Source organism: Triticum aestivum, chromosome 7A (assembly GCF_018294505.1).
Source record: "Triticum aestivum cultivar Chinese Spring chromosome 7A, IWGSC CS RefSeq v2.1, whole genome shotgun sequence".
NCBI lineage: Eukaryota > Viridiplantae > Streptophyta > Magnoliopsida > Poales > Poaceae > Triticum > Triticum aestivum.
In genome coordinates this window covers 694,973,840-694,987,705 of record NC_057812.1, presented here as the reverse complement: position 1 = coordinate 694,987,705, position 13,866 = coordinate 694,973,840, and the positions used below count along the sequence as shown (strand labels likewise).

General features: G+C 41.8%; 2 long non-coding RNA genes across 2 annotated transcripts; both read left to right on the top strand.

The window, feature by feature from the left end:
- The first annotated feature begins 410 nt into the window (after window positions 1–410).
- Window positions 411–1,504, top strand: LOC123154876 (uncharacterized). Its single transcript, XR_006477102.1, has 3 exons — window positions 411–533; window positions 627–806; window positions 1,327–1,504. It is a non-coding gene; the product is annotated as an uncharacterized lncRNA (long non-coding RNA).
- A 1,060-nt stretch (window positions 1,505–2,564) lies between these two features.
- On the top strand, window positions 2,565–3,314 carry LOC123154875 (uncharacterized). Its single transcript, XR_006477101.1, has 2 exons — window positions 2,565–2,770; window positions 2,887–3,314. It is a non-coding gene; the product is annotated as an uncharacterized lncRNA (long non-coding RNA).
- The last annotated feature ends 10,552 nt before the right edge of the window (window positions 3,315–13,866 follow it).

Sequence of the window (13,866 nt, the reverse complement as noted above, 5' to 3'; positions counted from 1 at the left end):
ATCTTTCTATCTATACCTCTATACCTATACTAATTTTGGACTCCCCAGAAATTACCACATTAATTAGAAATTACTGGCCGTTCATCTATTGGGCCCGAATTATAACGGTGTAGATCCACCCATATAAGCCTTGCAATCAAAGAAAAAACCAATATAACGTTTGTTGTAAAAAAAGCAATCTAGAGCACCTTTCAAAAAAAAACAATCAAAAGAATCTATCGTATCTATCTATCTATATCTATCTATCTATCTATCTATCTATCTATTAGGCACTTCCTAAAAATTCTCACGTTAATTAGATTTTACGAGCCGTTAATCTGGTGGGCCCGAATTATTACGGTGTAGATTGATTCATTGAACTCAAAAAAACTCACATATATCTCTCATCTCTCCCAGAAACCAACGCTCTCCATCTCTCTCTCTCTCCATGATCTATTCTTCTTCATTATCTCTCTCTCCCTAGATGGAAGACAAATCCATCCACAATCTCTTCCTCTCCATTATCTCCCTCGCCCTCACAGGAGAACAAAATTGTAGGATGGATTCCATGTCTTCAAGGAGTTTTTCCTAATGTATTAGATCCATATTTTTTTCACACTATTTATTCTAGATTTGTTTTCTTGCAGGTTTAGAGCGGAATCAATTTTTGCCGTCTCCACGAATTGGATCCTGAATCTTCTCACGTATAAATTTTGGATGCTTTATTGAGATCAGGTCAGAGCACACGAACAATGCCCATCATCGCTGCTCAAGATTCTCCCACTCTGCATGAAGTTTGTCTCTGGTCGGTTGCTGTCATTGGGCAGGTTAGCGAATCGTCCTCCCACCCAATATTTTTTAGCAATTATTTGTTCCGCTGGTTAGATGAAACATGTTGCTTACTTATTGCACGAAGAACTGACTTGATCATAGTGTTACTCTTTTTTTTGAATTAATTCCTTAATTTGATAGCTGCTTCCCTAAATTAGTTTTAGAACAATAAATCAATTGACAGTAGAGTAGCGCATGTACGTGCAAAGTTAGATAGGCAGGTGGATAGATTCCGTCGAAGTCACACGTACGAAGCTAGCTCACATACATACGTAGAGCCGCCGCCTTGATGCGTGTACGACAGTACGTACAGAGGAACAGGAAAATTTCGACTAGAAACACGCACGCACACGACACAGGAGCACACAGCAAATTGATGGCCACAGGATCATGTGAGTCCTATTTGATTTCTTTCTATTGATCCCACTATCCATTACATATGAGGTGTTATTTACATACATGTATATATATTACTTGGCTTGACTTAATACAAACCTGGCATGCGCATCCATGTAGGATACACATGCATACACGGCGGACGCGGGATTAACTCTAATACCCTAGAGGGTAAACAAGTACTAATCTTCAGAATTTTGTGTCCATAGCGATTAATCTTTTTGTATTCCTTTAATTTGTTATATTCAAGTTCTACATTATTTCTTTTTTGCAGTCTTTGGTTGAAAACAATGGTCTGCGATATACTCGATGCGAAGATTCCTGGAAAGGTAATTAGGCTTTAGCATGCCATTATCCCTGAAAGCAATGAAATATTTTTTTCTAGCGATTTGTTATACTGTTTTTTCAATCACATTAGTAGAGTACGCAGTTCACATTGTTTACATACTACACGACAACCAAGAGTTAATCAAAGTTTTGTACTCGGCTTGCGCCTCTAATAATCTCCGCAATTTTGTATTCCTTTCATATGTATTGAAGTTATGTTTTATTTTTTTCTTTGCTTCGAAAGCAATGGCACCTGATATGCTTGATTCAATTAGCAAGGAAATTGATTAAATAGGAAATTAGGACTTATAGAAGCTATTATGAATTTATAGGCTTCTTTGTCTATCATAATGCATTGTATTTGCTTCATAGCAAGGTAATGAAACATTGGTTAGCAAGATATGGCCATTGGTCTACCAAGCTTCCGTTTACATGGTATCAAATTTTCGGTTATATCTTTGTGGAATTTCCATCCATTTGAAGGTGACAACATACTGGTATTTTTTTCACATGATGAAATTTCACGATATAAAATGTCTAAAAAATTGGGATAGCCAAACAAAGATGCACATTTTCTAGCATTGATGTTCTTTCGAGCAAAGATGCTAGACGATTTACTTATCTGGTAGAACTATATTTGTTGAAATTATGAATTCATATGGTCTCTCCATATTAACACTGCCTAAAAAAAGAACCATGTAATTTGCACCGTTACATGTGATTTGGGTGCAACAACAATCTGCACCATGTTTTAGGAAGAGTAAAAATATGATTAAGAAATCTGCAATATTATGGATAGATATGGATGATTGTGACATCAATAGAGGACAAACAAATACAGAAAATATGTGCACAGCAATTGGTAGGTGCCAATACCTCATGTATAGTTACCAAGATTATTGTGTATAGGATGCTCTATATTGTTCACTATCTACCACATGCCACATTATGTAATTATTCTTTTGTGTTAATTAACAAAAAAATGTTTTTGTATAAGCATGTTGCTGACAATAAGATAATTGTGCAGGAAACCAAAAAGACTAGGATGGGAACACATGTTGCATTTTATTCTGATGAAGAATTGGGAATAAGGGCATTCAGGATAGAGATGTGGCAGCATTGATATAATACCGGAAAACAATGCTGATGTTGAGCATTCAGAAATCAGAGGAACCAAGATTATTCGAAGATCAACATAAGTACGAGCACAAGCAAATTCAGGAATTGAATAGGATAAGTATGTAGGCTTTCTTGGTGTATTTTCCTGTTCTTTCATAATATAAGTATCAGGCCTCAATAATTGCTATAGACATTTAAGTTAGTGACTAATACATTCTTTTTATTGTTTTCCAGTAGAAAACTTCAAAGCAAGCGCTGATTGCTGATGAAGTCATTGTAAACCAGCATAAAAAATTTGGGACAGGGAGCACAAGTCGTGTTATGCATCTTGATGAAGAATCAAAAACTAAGGGATGAAAGGAAACGAATGAATCAAAATTCATGGAATAAAGAACAGTGATGAAGAAGACCGCAAATCAAAGACTGGAAGGTTCTCAAAGTCATAAAGATTCCAAACTGAGGACATTGTGTAATGGGGTTGATAAACAATCAGCGACCTGAGACATTCCAAAACATGGTGCATCAAGGACTAAAAAACAAGTAGCGCATTGATAAATATTTAGTGACATTTAGGATTTTTCAAAAATGTACATGCACATCAGATTTGTACTAAATGTACATGCACATCAGTTTTTTATTACAAAAATGCCAATTAATCTGTAGTAGATGTTTGGGTTATATCTAAATGTCTAAAACAATTAAATATTGATCGCCCCTATTGCTCACTAGCCATGGTCAACATGTGTCAAACTTAGTGGAACAAATCAAAACAACAAGATCTAACTATTACAACAAAACCAGGAATTAAGCATATACCCGTTAATCTACCTAGATTATATAATGCCATTGAAATATAATACAGTAATATATCAGGTGACCAAACATTCCAAATGTGAAAATAAAACAAATACACAGGAAAAGGTTGCTACCTAAGTAAACCAAGCTCCCAGCTTGCGATACTAGAACCTAATGGTAGTCATCTAACATCATTAGAGCAGAAACAAAGGAAGCTATATCGGAAAGAAAGAAATATTCCATCTGACATTTTCAATATGCTAGCCCGTGCGAATGCACGGGTTGGCGACTAGTTCCTATAAAACTCCAGCGTCAATCCTTCCCAAAAGAACCCTCACACAGTATTTTTCTCCCTATGCCTTCTCCTTCCAATGCCCTTCCATCCAAAGCCGAGCTAGAGCCTTTCCTCACCCCTCGCGATCCAATCTAATCTATTCCCATATTCCTTCTCTTCAACCTTTAAATCTCCAAAGCCTCTGTGATCCAATCTGGTTTTCTTTTTAGCCATATTGATGAATCAGACTGGAGCTTGGTGGTGCAGCGGAGGAAGTGTATAGATGACAGTTTCAAGCAGATTGGCTGGCTGTTGTTGTCATTGAGGATACAGAGTTCTTGGGTGCAGCTGGCCCCTTGGAGCAGATTATGGAGAAGATGGAACGTCTACGTCCTCCTAGGCTGCACTCTAATTGGTGGGTGTGTGGACTCTATGGACGTTGTAGCACATGATCAAGTATGGAGGACGAGCAGAAGGTAGGAGATGATGTTTCTAGATTTCTTGATTCTAGGAAAATTATGTCAATCTCATGACTGCTATAGTGTGGCTACCTGGCTAGACTGCTAGAGTGAATTATTTTGTTAATTTCTATATGCTAATTTTCTCCTTCTTTTACTTACTGATTGACTATGGTTTTTCAAGTCACATGAAAATTGTGGAGTAACATGTGCCAATGGAACGAATTGGTTTGTTTTGTCTCTCTTATTGATTTCTATCTCCTGTTTCCATGATTTTGGGGTACATGTGCATGCTTGACTGAGTGCCCTATCGTCTCTCTTCTCCCCGAAAACAAATCTATGTCTCTCTTAAGGAGGAAGCGAGTTGGGGCATGGATCTGATGCACGTAAGGGGCCTATCACATTATAATTATTTTCCTCATGTTGTTCAGGTTCGTCTCCAACCACTATTTGATTTTTTCCTGTTTGTACTTGAACCAGTTGTATCTTTTCTGTTGTGTTCGAGCTCTATAGAAGGATGAAGGTGTGTTTTCCAAACCGCATAATTTGTAGAATCAACAATGGTGCTGACATGGAATCCAATTCCCCAATCGCTCCACTCCCTGGCGGCTGCAGCAATGGCGAACTATTGTGGACTGCTTCCGGCCTATGAGGTAGAAGAAGAGATCATGACACCCAAAGCTCGAGGAAGAAGGAGGGTCAGTGCGGCTCCTCCCAGACATCTGCTCTCACGTAAGCCCTTTTTCCCTGCTCAACCTGTCCAAGTCTCTCACGTATCCTTTTTTTTCCCAGGCTCAATCTCGCATGTCTCTCTCTTTTGCATGTACCTCTCTCTCTCTCTCAGGACTCTCCCTTCTCTACTTAGTTAATCGGAAAATATCTTGCCTTCCCATGTAGGTCTCTACAAAAACACACTCATGCAAAGTCCATATCGTGTTCCTCTTCGGATCGGCTATTCTATTGTTCAATCGATCCACAACTGATCTAGCCTCCGCCAAGACAGCCACGGGCGGCTTTACTTGAAGTCCTGCCACATGCCATTGCGAAGAATTTTATGGGAGTCTATTCTGACCTTCTTGAGCCTTTCCTGGTGTGGACCCCACCTACCGCATGCCATTGCTAACATGTCTAATTTTGTAGGACAAAGAGACGAAGGCAAGCACGTAGGGTTGCTAGCACTGATGCCCACTTTGCCGGAGAAACAGTAGGAACACAAGCATGTTATTTTTCTGATGATAAAATCTTCCAAGTCCGCTGATGTTGTTCGCATCTATATCAAGTAACTGCTCCTCCTCAGTTTAGATGTGCAAAGTTGTCTCCTGCTGTGTAAACACTTGCCCTACCTATGTTGGCAGCAAGCCAGCAAATCATGTCCAGGCCGATGTTTTCCTCCTGGTCCTGGGATCATCAACGAAACTTAATCTTGGGATGATAAACTCCATGACTAGAACGCGTTGTGAACATCCATTTTACTACCAGTCCAACATGACATGCTGCCTCCCAATATGATTCTTTTGGTAGCAGTGGCCGCCTTAATTTTTTTTCCCTGTATCCAGATCTTTGATTACGTAATAAGCATAGCCTCTACATGATGCCACTGTGGTGTCTTAATTGGTTGTGTTATGGATACCTCCATTGCAGGATTGGTGATCCACGTTTGCAGATTTATAAGTTTCCTGTATAATATTTTCAGGCTATATATTTTCTATTTGTTCACTAGATGCCTGATGAAATTCCTATCGGAGCCAACAATTTATTTTACTACCAGATATATCTATCAAACTCTGAGGACAAGATCATCAAGTCTCAGAGTTAGCAATATGGTATGTACTGATCTACAAGTACCAATAAAATGCATTGACTCTTTATGTCGAACATGAAAATAATTGAGGAAGGATTGTAATATGTACAGGCATTACAGGGGTTATTGTTGACATTAAGTAATTGTTGTTCATATATAGAGGTTAGTGTCGAACCACTAACAGCGAGCGAATGATTGGAGGTGGTGCCATATCGTTATGTAAGCATTTCTCTCCACAAGATGGCGATATAAATGTCCGAACCTGTAAGTGTTCGAACTACTGATATTTATATTTGATTAATTAGGACAGCGTAAAGCAAAAGGACTACTACTACCATATATTTATATATATTTGCTATGGACTCCACCCATCTATTAGCCCGTTGTACTGCCAGGGAGTACTACTACCATATTACTATACGCATGAATTGCCTCATGCTTTCCCTTGCAAGTGTAATTGCTATACGCATGAATTTAATGCAATTTGGCGAGAGTTCATACTCTAGCCAGTTCATGGAAGAAACAGAGGATTCATAGTTCCCGATAACGAGTGTAAGGTAATATAGCTGCTGATGTTGCTGGATTAATACATCTGTTTTAGTCTCTTCGACAGCATGTGAATCATAACCACTTTTGTTAGGTCAATTGTTATCCAGCACTTGCAATCTGTTGTCCTCCTTTTCCGGTGTCTTTGTGTTCTCAATAAGGAAATCTCATATGTACTTTTTTTATAAATTATTAAATCTGTTCATATTCTGTACATCTTTCCAGTATATATGCACAGTTTGTCAAACAAAAAGACAACCAATCATCTAATTTTGGACGTTGCCCGGACTAACTAACGTTGATCAATCAACTCATGTAGTTGCGTGGCGTGTACACGTGCCCAGACTCAAGGCCCGTGTGTCCAACTGTAGGCACGTAAAGATATATATGTAACTAGCAGTTTTACATAGATAATGGTACGCATATGGAGATGTGCTAGCCTTCATCAGGGCTATGCTGAGGTTTCTCAAGCCATCTAAATGTTTTCTCTTATTGGTTATGTTAATTAAAAGTTTAAAACTGCAACACTCAACTGAGATTGTACCCATATGTACTATAAATCCACATCTTCACAATGTCTCAATTTCTCTCCTCCTCTTTCATCAGATATGGGTGATGGCGTACACAAAGTAGTCTGGGTACACTATGTTCTGATCAAAGATGAATACACAACAGGGTGAGGATCGATGCTTGATGAGGTATGTGTTCGTATTTAAAGCTAGATGGGAAAGGTAATTTTTATTTTTGTAATTCTGATTTTCTCTGTATAGATGAACAATAGAGTGAATAATTTCTCTGATTTGGGGTGGCCTTTGAAAAATGCTTTCCTACGATTATGAGTAGTTGTACAAGGACATTGCTCATCCACTAATCATTATTCATTATAATTTGTATTTTAGACTGTCGCAAAAAATAGTGATGGGATTGACCGAACCCTGTTACCGTTCCCCCTTTTATAACCAAGCGACCAAGGTTAATTAAACATTGAAGAAAGTTTTTACAACTGTACACACGTAAGTACATGTAATTAGCAGTTTCATGATAAACAATGTAAGCATATGGAGATGCGTTAGCCTTCATCAGGGTTGTGCTGTGTTGCATATATGTACTGGCTATGCTCCGAATTTAAGTATGACACATATTCGAATATGTTGTTCAAGTGCATCTAATACAAAAGAGTTATATGTAAGGATCTGTGCTGTGATGTTCAACAAAATCTCTCTGGAAATTGTAGCATTCTTCAAGTTTAAAATGTGTTAAGGTTGTTTGTTAAATTCCAACTTATTTGTTGTATTGTCCCTTAGTTTCTTACCTCACTTGAATAAGGTGTGTTCTTTCTTTAGATTTTTTTCCTTACCCAATTAGTTTCAAGGATATATGAAGTGTCATGCATATGAACTATGTGTGAATATTTCTCTTATAGTTTTTTCTAGATTGATCTTATTTAAGGGAAACAATCGTTTATCATTAAGAAAAACATAGCACTCTCTAAGATCGCCAATGGAGTATGGCTAAGCAATTAGGCAATAACTTGACGACTTCGAATATTACTGAATTTATATGAAACTTATTTCATCATATTTACAAATAACTTATATCAAGTTATCTCGGCACAAATTATTTTTTCGTGTCATCTCATTAATTAACGTGGTTACATCCAACTAACTCATTTCTATTATATAACTTCCCATCAATCCTCAAGTTCGATATCCTTGCAAAACACATCATCAATGTTAATGATATAGATTTCAACGCAATATTATTTAATTAGCCCGTGCGCACGCACGGGTTGACAACTAGTTGAATTAATGCGTCAGCATGACATAAGTGTGACATCAGCGGGTCAACTGGGTCGGCCAGGTCAAACCTGACTGGTGGGCCCTGTCTGTCAGTGACTTAGCTAACTAACAGGATTAAATTAACACTAACTAACTGTCAGTGGGGCCTGGGCCCACATGTCAGTGACTAAACTAATTAAAATTAGTTAGTATTAATCCTAAACTAATTAACAGGCTGGCCCCACCTGTCATAGACTCAGGGAAAATCAACCTGGGCCCACACGGGGTCAAACAGGGTCAAACTCGCCGGTGTTTAGCCGCCGGCGAGGCCAGACGCGGCGGAGCAGCTCAGGTTTTGCACTCCGGCGACCAAAAGGACGGCGGAGACCATCTACGTGATGCGGGGAGTGAGCCGCGTTGAGTGGTGGCAGTGGGCGGAGCTGTGGTGGCCGGAAACGACGCCGGCGACGAGTTTGGCGGCGGCCGGAGCTCGGGTGAGGTTGAACTAGTCGCTAGGGGGCACGGAGAGGCGCGTTTGTTTAGTGCGTTGAGCTCCCGGGGGTGCGGTAGGGCTAGTGGACAGGGTGGCGCGGCCATTGGGTGGCCGGAGCCTCGTCGGTGATGAGCTCCGCGGAGGCGCGTGCGGGTGAGCTACATGCAGTCGCTACGGGGCTCGAGAGAGGGAACGGATAGGGTGGGGAGGTGGCTGAGCTCACGGGGGTCACATCGAGGCAGTCGGCGAGGTCGGGGACGAGTTGATGCGGCGGGGACGGCGAATGGGATCTCCGGTGGACGGAGTTGAAGGCGAGCTCGTGCAGCGTCTCCGGGGCGAGCGAGCGCTCGGGGATGGGTCGGGGCGAAGCAGTGGACGATGGCGGAGCTCGTGGACACGATGGCGCGGCGCGAGGACGACGGAGGGTGCGGCTACGACGACGGTGCGGCGGCAGGGGCGTCGGCCATGGTGGGGAACGGCGAGGGAGAGAGACAGGGGGAATGGCGTGTCCAGGGGCTTCGGTGCGCGACGTGGAGGCTTCCAGGCGTCCAGGGGCGCGGTCGGCAAGCAGGTGGCGCCGTGGCGAGCTCAGGCACGCCGGCGTCACCTCCCTGCCTGCCTAGCAGGGAAGACGCAGCTGGCTGGCGCGGGCCAGCACAGTGCTGGGCCGCCAGGTGGGCCGGCTGGTGGGCTAGGTGGGCTGCGCCAGGTAAGTTCCTCTCTCTCTCTTTTTTCTGTTTTTATTTATTCTATTATTTCTGTATCTTCAGGGCTTTATTAAAAATGCCAGGGCATTTCCAAAAATTATAAAACTAATCATGGCTACTGCTTAGAATATATCCAACAGCAAACATTTTAGTTTATGATTATTTGAGCATTTAAAATATTTTATAACATTTAAATGCCAAAATGCAAATACTATAAGAATTAATCCAATGACCTTAAGATGTCCTAGAAAAATGTGCACCATTTTTGTCAAAGGTTTTAACCCAAAACAAAAAGGGTGGGATTTTTAGAAGGGCATTTGAGGTTCATTGAAGAAGTTTTTAGTAAATCCTAGCTGTTCCAAGGGTGTGCTGGGGGTTCTGTCATCCCCATTTCAGTTTTCTGGGAATTTAAACATGATGCACATGTTCAACCAATCCTAATGCATGACTAACACAGAGATGTGACAATCACTCATAGCCATTGGTCACCTAAATCCAATGGCTGAGATCATCAGGATTCGCCATGAACAGTAGACTGAAACTGCCTCTATTGTGTTCTGGAACAATCACGTGACCTTTCAAGAACAAAAGAAGCCCATGTTCCCTGCCTCATGGGCCGTATTGCCGCTTGAGTATATGGCAGTTTGAGCCCAAACGAGATTGTTTGGGAGTAAAACAGGGAGCAAAAAGTAAGGTGCCGTCTTTTTAGATGTGCACATACATTTTCTTGTAAGAATAATAATCCCTACCTTTATAATACTTATCAATTATAATTAATTAGTATCTACATCCGCACATTTCTATATTTTCTTTTTGCCTTTTATCAACCAGCAAATCTATGGCTTATTCTCTTTTACCAAAATCACTCTCTTCAACTAAGACGTGCCTTGCACATGTATACATACTAGTTTTTATAAGTTAACAAGATGTGGGATATTGTTTTTTATATATGTAAATATCTATTAAATATATGATGACAATAACAATAATATATAATAACATATAAAATAATTTAAATATATATAATATAGTTAGAAGGGAAACATAAGTTGGACCAGACGTTCCTATTTTTATATAGAAAAATAGAACAGACCTCTGCGTTTTTTCTTCAAAAAAAACATAAATTGGGCTGTCGATGTTTCAGGAAAAATAAAACCTCGGATGGGAGGTCCATAGGCCGGTCGATACATGACGGCCCTCAAGAAAATACAAACAACCCTATGGACCTCTCATTCGAGGTTGTGGGCTACGCATGTTAAAAAAGAAAGCCTAGACGGGGCAGCTGTTCCGCCCGGGTTCGATTCCACCTATGCAGAGAAAATATCTCCAAATTTTTTGCCTCTGCCTTTATTGACATGTGGGTTCCAATTGTCATTTACGCACACCACGTCCTACACTTATCAAAACTTCATCCCTCGTTTTCTCTATTTTTCGCACACTCAACATTGTGTTGGCATTTTGAAAATAGCATATCTTTTTGACTATGCATCATATGAAGATGTGCTATGCATGAATGTTGATTAGCATGATGTTAACTGGCTGATAGTTCCAGTTTGGACCATGAATAAAACTTCCAGCGTGATGTTAACACTGTTTGAAAAGGCCGTGTTAATATAAATGCTCTGCCTCTGAAAATTGCAGTTTCTTATCTGAAACTGGACTTGGAGTTTCTTATCTGAAACTGAAACTTGCAGTTTCTTCTCTGAGAATCACATTGTCTGCACTTTTATACTCCTATGAAACTACATTTTTAAGTGCTAAAAACAGATCTCTAGAATTCATAAAATACTTCATATGCTCAATACTCCAAATTTGAAATTCAAAAGACATTCATATCTGAAAGTACTCTCAAAATACAAAACATAAAACACAATTCACAACCTGCAAATACTAACAACCCTAAGCTCCTCCTGACAATTCACAACCTTCCTGACTATTGGTCTGGGGGGGGGGGCAAATCCCTCCTATTCCTCGGCGGCAGACAGCCGCCCCATGAGACGATGTGAATGGCGAGGGAGAGGATGGCGGGGAAGTGTCGTCGGGCCAACTGTTTTTCTCCTCTTGCAGTTGGGTTTGGTCGACGAAGGCTCCACCGGCTCGCTCTGGCACGTCACCCTCACAAACGGCACCCTGTAGATGCTCGATCCTTCAATCTCTGGTGGATGCTCCATCTGGGATCGATACTCCCACCACCGCTCCTTCACGATCGGATTCGGTGAATCTGTTTGCTCCATGGCCTAGAGGAGTAGCTCTATGTACTCCCGCGCGACTCCCTCCGGGAGTATCACCGCCTTTTCCCTCTGTTGCAGATATTTGGCGATGGATGTCACCGTTGCCGCTAGTTGGTCCTTGTTGTCAAACCAAGACTGTATCTCCAGCATCCTAGCTAGCTTCACAGGGTCGCCGTCTGCGATCCTCACGTATCGGTTGTACTCCTCCATCGATCTACTTCTCCACAGCACCTTCGCTCGCCGGCGGTGGTTTTTGAATGGAAGAGGAGAGGAGCAGCGCTGGTTTTGGTTTAGAACGGGAGAGGAGCGACGCTGGTTTTGGATTGGAACAGGAAAGGAGGGGCGGTGGTTTTGAAATGGAAGAGGAGAGGAGCGGCGCTGGATTTAGATTGGAATAGGAGAGGAGCGGCAGTGGTTTAAGAGGAGAAGACCGAAAGAGCGGCGCTGGTCTTGGAAGTATTTTTTTTGTTTTCGGTATTTTCGGTCAAAGTTTGACCACATACTGTATTTGACAAGCAAAATGTGAATGCATGTCACCAAAAATTGTATTGTTTGGTTCGTATCTGAATGTACTTTCAAATTATATTATTTTTGCAACGTATAACATATATTTTATTTGTGAAAATCATGGTCAATTATGACCCAGAATAAAAGGGAGACTAATTAATGTGGGGTCGCTTTCTTAATTGAAGGGTAAATTGATTTTGATTTTGATCCAGTCACAGCGCGCCGGCCCGCTCGTCCAATCCTAAATCGCTGCCGCACGCTCCTCTCCCTCTTCTCCATTGCAAAACCACCTCCTCTCTTCTCCATCATCTCCATTCCAAAACCACCGTCTTGCCTCTCCCTCTTCTCCATTGCAAAACCACCTCCTCTCTCCTCGGATGAGCATCCCCTGACGTAGCCCATCCTGCCATTGAGACACTGACACATGGGTCCCACCAAGCACGCGGCCCACCTGTTAGCGACCAAAAGGCAGGGGAACCTCTCCTTTCCATAATCTCCATTACAAAACCACCGTCTCGCCTCTCCCTCTTCTCTATTGCAAGACCATCATCTCTCCTCCCATCTTCCAAAGCTAGCACCAGATCACTCAGAAGGACATCTATGGAGGGGTTGCAGCAGCGAATCTGGCAGATCGCCGGCGGCGACCAGGCAAAGTTAGCCAGGTTGAAGGAGATCCTTACTTGGTTTGGCAATGAGTGGAGGATTTCGAGGACGGTGAGGGCCATGTGGCAATGTATGCGAAAGAGCGAGACAACGGCGATGAGGGCGATGATGTACTCCTCGGCGGAAGTCACGCCACAGTCCTTCGAGTTCATCGAGTATCTCCTCTAGGCGATGGAGCAGACAGATTCGCCCGAGGCGAAAGTCAGGCGGAGGTGGTGGGTGTACAGGTCGAAGGTCGAGCACCCAGAGGATAACGAATCGATCGAGTACGGTGTGCCGTTCATGAGGGTGCAGAGCCAGCCGGAGCCACAGGAGTATTCATTCTCCCACCGCAAGAGGAGGCCAGATGGTGCGACGTCACTTCCCCGCCATTCTCCACAGTTCCCTCGACGCTCGCCTCGTTTCAACGGCGTCAGTAGGGTTTAAGGTAAGCTTCACACTAACCTAATCTTCCATCTGCTCATGCTTACAAATAGTGTGACAACTAATAAAAATCATGCTTACAATCAGTCTCCGAGTACTACGCCAATCACCCTAAAATAGCTCTGGACCTTTGGGTCAAAGTTGTGACACTGTGTACAAATAAAGAAAAATAGATTGGTGCTTCTTTCAGAAAAGAGTACACCCCTAGAAAACTGCTAATATAAGCTACTAGTATTTTTTAAAGTCTAAGCTACTAGTATTTGGTTAGAGGATTTTCTGCCGAGAAAGATCCGTCCACAATGAGCGCCACACATCCCACTGATGGTGGTGGATGCCAATGCTTAGATGGAGCAGGGTTGGTGTCGGCAATTTTTACTTGGCACCTAGCACTCTGCATATATGTCGGTTCCATCCGTACATTTGTGCAGTTCCACCAAAATGCAGCTGAATAACCTTGTTTGCACAGATAATGAAAAGGCGTGATTACATTATAGTGGCACTAGTTGATGAAACATAAACTAATAAACAGAAGAAAATA